The sequence below is a fragment of the Phoenix dactylifera genome, unplaced genomic scaffold (assembly GCF_009389715.1).
Source record: "Phoenix dactylifera cultivar Barhee BC4 unplaced genomic scaffold, palm_55x_up_171113_PBpolish2nd_filt_p 001812F, whole genome shotgun sequence".
Lineage (NCBI taxonomy): Eukaryota > Viridiplantae > Streptophyta > Magnoliopsida > Arecales > Arecaceae > Phoenix > Phoenix dactylifera.
The window spans coordinates 31,132-37,375 of record NW_024069106.1 but is presented as its reverse complement, the minus strand read 5'-3'; positions in this window follow the sequence as shown (position 1 = coordinate 37,375).

The following is a 6,244-nucleotide window of genomic DNA, read 5'->3' as shown; positions in this document are numbered from 1 at the left end:
TTGTTAGCAAGATAAACGAGGTAAGTAAACTAACGACAATTTAAAATATCTATTTAGATTATACTTCCAATCCCGACTCTTAGGCATTATTTGGATCAAGTATGGATTTTCTTGTTGAGGATAAGAAAAAGTTATACTAAAGATATTAATTTATATAAGCATAAATAGGTATAATTTTTCAATTTGGATAAAAATGATGTTATGCTAAGCAATGGTTGTAGTTATATTTATTATACATTTGGAAGTTGATAGAGGATAAAGAATGGCTTTTAGATGTTATTTTGAGATACGTGGACAAAAAATATATTTTTTTATAAAATTGAACAAGTTTTCAAATCCCTATTATTCTTTATATATTATATAGTATAGTATGATAATACTATTATATAATTTATAGTATGATAATATTATCATGTAGTATTAAATTTTAGAATATTATGCTATGATATTGTATTATATATCATGATATTATGTAGTATTATTTTGTATATTAAGATTATAATAATATTTACATATTATATGATATTATATTTATGATTAATATTATAATGATGTTATTATATAAATATAATTTAATAACATTATATCATATTATATTATATTATTTTTAATGTTATAGGCTATGATTGATTAGCTATTCTTGTAAAATCTAATAATGCTTCATTAAAATCATATAAAACAATACTTAGAACTCCTATTAAGAGAAAAATGGAACCCTCTGTTGTGTGCAGAATAAACTTATGCCCAAGTAAAAATGTTTTTCTCCTCCCCACATGGATAAAAGTAATTAAACAGAAATTAATTCTAACTTTCACATGATGAAAACAAGTAATGAGTCTAGAAAAGAAAATGAACTTATTTGTCTGTTGTACATTGCTAACCTCAAGAATTAGAAAAATTTATAAACTTGGCCAGGCCACTAACAAAGCTTAAGTGGGAATAAATCTAGTCATCAATGTAATAGATCCAAATTAACGTTTTTTGATTCTTCAATAAAAAGATTCATTCTCTTCATAAATAAAAAGAGATAGAACCAATAAAGATTTCTTTTTCGATTTATTTATAGAGTTAAATACTTCATTTAAGAATTTTTTTGATCCAACCTATAGGAATCAATGGAAAAAGGTAGATCATCTTTATGCACTTGATCTGACTTGATTGTTGATAGAGTGAATAAACCTGATATTTCTTGAAATCTCTCTTTTGATTTAAAATCATGGTGTAACATGTATGTCTCTTTATTTCATCATAGAATGGATAAAATAAATCAAAAAGTGGATTTTTATTCTTTGTATTATATGGTATTGTATTATATGATAAGATTACATTAAATTTTGATATTATATGATAATATTTTATAGTATTATTACATTTTATTTTATTTTATATTTTTGGAGGTCTAAATTGGTCATTTTCTTTGTTAATTACTTGGTGGTTATTGGTTTTAAACCAAGTCATATAATAGAGGGTATAAGTGAGGTATTTAAGCCAAGTCATATTGGTTTTAAACTTGTACCATAGGATCCTAGGTGTTATATCGAATATAAGTATAATAATAAGAGTTTGACTGAATAAATGATCTAAAGTTTTTTGCATAATATATGGAGTTGTTAGAAATCATCCCTAGGATAAACTCCATTATCCCCCTTCTAAACGGTGCCTTCATTTGCTTGAATTTTTTTTCTGTACTTTCTAAGCTTCTCAATATATAATTTTATACACTAGTACCTTATTTTATGCATAGCTATACCATTTATAGGGTTTTTTTCTGTTCTATGTACACACTTATATTTTCGTATGTACATATGCTAAGGAATAGATGAAAAAATAGCCATAAAAACAGAATTTAAAAAGTGAAATTTGGATCAATTGATTGTAATCAACAAAAGAAATTCAAAACAAAGAGAGGAAAATAGTGTACTTGTGATTAGTTAGTACATTTCTCCCATATGCATTATTACTATTTCACTATACCCCATGTAGGTTTTATTAGAGTGATAAATTGAATGCTAAGTTTCGTAAACACAACATATAGATTGTTGATTTAATAAAACTAGCATACTAAAAATTTAAATAAGGAGGTATGATCTATATATACTTCTAAAACGAGCTTCACATTGATGCCTTCAGGGGAAAAAAAATCATTGCACTATGTAATATATCATGTAAGAAATGGAGTTATCCATGTGCTGCATGAGCAATTTTTGCTAGGGTTGTTTGCATGGATACCCTTCTAAATATTAAATTTTGCATGAATATCCTTCCAAAATTGATATTTGCATGCATACCCTTATAAAATTTTGTCATTGTACAAATGCCCATAATATAACAGTTGTTCTAACGGTGTTAAGAAAAATCATATTTATATTAATTAAAAATAAAATAAAATTTTAAAATTATGCTATTGTTCCTATCTTCTTCTTCGATCAGAATCACGATCTATTTGCATGTCTACTCATTAAGGGTATCTTAGTCATTTTAATTTAAAACCATTAATTTTTTAACATCGTTAGATAGCATGGATACATATGCAAAAACAAAAATAAAAAAAGAGTAGAATGGCAAAACAAATGTTTTACAAGGGTATAAATGCAAATATCAATTTTGGAAGGGTGTTCATGCAAAATTCGATATTTAGGAGAGTATTCATGCAAAAAATCCTTTTTGCTAATATATATGCAAGTTTAATAATAGTTACATTGAAATACTTGGTGGTTATTAAAATCAATATATATATATATATATCAAGTATTGAAATTATTCTTTAGTAAAGAAATCAAGAAATTTGATATCAAGTTTATCAAATTGTGATAGCAAGTGAATTTATATTTTTAATCCATTTTTACTTTGTTAGAAAAATGCAAAGAAGAATATAAAATGATACTGTACTATCCATCAAAAGAGATTAAGTGTCCATTGTAAGGTGATTCCTTTTTGTGTGCATTAAATTATTTCCATACTCCTATAATTTGCTTAATTACTACTTGTTAGAAATTCTAGCCCTCTTCTTTTCATGATTCTCTCATTTTTTTTGGTAACACAACCTCTCAGTCTCTAACTCCATATCTTTATACTTGCGGCCACTATTTTTTTCAAATAGTATATTGAAAATAATGAAAAACGAATAAATCTTAATATTTATCATTTATGTCTAATTGTATTTGCTTAGTTAAGAACATTTCCATTGGAAAAATTTTAATTCTTTTATCAAAAGAAATTTGCTTAGAGTGATTGTCTATGGCGCTTCTAATTCCATAAACTTTTGTTTAGAAATACTACGTGAAATACAAATAATAGAAGACCACATGTTCTATTATACATACAAAAGAGATTAACCTTATTATAAGCAATGTAAAATAATATAATATATAGAAAGAGATATCTAATCATTGATTTTCATTCTACTAGTTGATAAATGATGTACAGTGTTATATATAGACATAATCTTAGTTAATGAGGATGCTTGTCACCATCTCGAGTAACTTGACGTGTTCTATATATATATAACAGAAAAGATTTTAAAGAATTCATATTATTTATGAGTAGTGATCCCATAAGTTGATGGAGACAATCCTTGCCATCCAACATGACTTGGAAGGACTTTTGATGATATAGTATAAACATTTATTAAAAAAAAAGTTTTGTTTCTAGATATCTATATTTCTCCTTGAACACCCAAGGATTACACAACCTCATTGATATTTGATATAATATACATATAAATAATGATTGGGCAATAAAGAAGTACTTTTTAAGTTATATACAAGCTATGTTATCCAAAATTAAGAATGGTTTTGGGGCTTTCTACTTCTTTTGCAAAGGGAGAGGGGAGGAGGAGGGTGGAGAGGCTGATAATATGAATTTATATGTATAATTCATTCAAATATAAAAATTATTTTCTCATGAAACTAATCATATCTCTAAATATTAATTTACTTCATACCAATTATATTAGTTCATATAGAACAATCTATGATTCTAGTTTACTCGATTTTTAATTTAAAAGCATCCATATGATATACAAAATATTTAAATTCAACTTAAAACTATAGCATAAAGTATGAAAAAGTGCAATCTTCAAATCTCTTTATATATATGTTATGTAGGTACATATGTATGTATGTACATATGTGGGTATATGTGCGTGTGTAATGTATGTATCCATATGTGTGTGTGTGTGTGTGTGTGTATATTTGGGTGTTTACATTATATCTTAGCATGTGATATAACGCCAAAGGTTGATTAGATAGTATCTATGTGGCAAACCCAAAATGAAGTAATCATCAAAGACTCTTGTCTTGGTAATGAAAAATAGATTGAGCGTTGAATCTTGACTAAACAAGATGAGCATAGAGGCCACTAACGAGAAGTATTGAATAAGACAATTTACATTATAATGGAGATCAGCTTAAATGATGTCATATTCAAGTTTGAGGAAGGCCGAAATAGTAAAAAGATGGATCGAGGATAGACTAGGCATGCTGATTGTGTTACCGCGTATTACATAAGATAGACCAAGCAATACTAATTAGAACGATTGGTCAAACTAGGCCAAGCGACTAATCAAGACATCGGTCGAGGCCTGAAGAGGGCAGAAGCATAGGCTGATTATGATTATTATCCAGTTAAGAGGTTACATATTGATCTAAAGGCTAATTATATTTTATATTATTCATGCAACTAAGCCATCAGCTAGATATAGAATGAAGATGTAGAAAAGAACGTGAGACGGTTACCGAAGAATTAAAATATAGAAAGTGGAATCGGTGATGGTAATAAAAAATGATAGGTGCAATATGAGAAATGGGCAACTGTCTGATGATTAATAAAGAGATGTACTAAATTGTAATTTGAAGAACATACCCTTCACCAATCAAATGATTAGTACTTTACTTTATCTCAAATTTTTTTTTTCATGTTTGATTACATTTTAAGTTATAGTCTTTAGTGTAGCATCGTAGTTACTGCTCCCTTCTTTGAAAAGACGGCACCTTAGCGGTAAAAGTCCTTGAAGGTTGATGAGAGCACAAAAGTGCGACCTACATGTTACTAAAATTAGTGTTATTGTTAACCGATAATGATAAATTCACTGGATTAATATTATATTTGGGTTTAACATAGATTAGTATAAATTAGAGATAAAATGCACATTGAGTACAAATTTGACTTCAAATCGGGTCCGAGTCGGGTTCGGATCCGAGTCGAGTTCGGATTCGAATCGGGTCCAATTTCTTTGTGCTTTTGGGAAAGAATTTTGGGCAAATCTAATTTGGCCATATCATAACTATAAGGTGCTGGGTGACCCATGACTCGAAAGAATTGCACTTGACCTCCAAGATGACCCGTCTACAAGCCAAATTTCATATCACACTATTTTTTCTATATGACTAATTGAATGGAACTTGGTGTCTCCCAGCTCCTTCCAACGCAGCTATCCTCCTTCCCGATTCGCTTCCGTGATCCAAGCCGCTCGCGTCCACATCTTCAACGCCATCCTCCTCCGCGATTCCTCCCAGCTCCAGCCGGGATGCAAGCCGAGATCGCGTGCCAGCAGCCCACCTTCCGCTCCATCCCGCGCGTCTCCTTCCTCCCGACGATCACGCTCTCAGCTCTTCCCGGATCGTAGCCGCATCCCGACCATCCGTGATTTCGCATCCTTCCCAGCAACCAAAGAAGGAAGTCCTCATCCGTGCCTTCCTTCCGTGCACCTCCGGCTTCAGCCCCCCTTCCAGCAAGACAGATCCCAAACCGAAATCCAAGCCTCAGATCCCTCTTCCGGATTCAAGCCGTTCGCATCCCCCTCTTAGCCCAAAGAAGGAAGCTCACAGCCTCCCAAATCAGCGACTCCCCTCACGCGTCCGTGATCTTCTCCTCCGCAATCGTAGCATCTCAGCTCTTTCGGCTTCAGCCCTTCCTCCGCATCGGAATCCCAGCCGTGATCCACTACGTGACAGCTCGCCCGTGATCCCAGCGCCCGGATCTCGTCCGTGATCAACTCCTCCCCGCGTCCCCACCTTCCGATTCCAGGCCGTCCGCAGCTATAAGAGGAGAAGGAGGAAGAGGAAGGGGGGTGTGCTCGGTTGGGGTGGGAACCAAAGAAGGAGTCGGCTGGGTGTTGAGAAGAAGAAACAGAGCAAGGCTCTGTTCTTGGGAAGAAGAAAGGAATAAAGAAAGTATTTTATTTTGGGAGCTCCACCGTGGGAGAGAGAGGGAGAAGAAAAGTGACTTGTTCTACTTTCTTTTT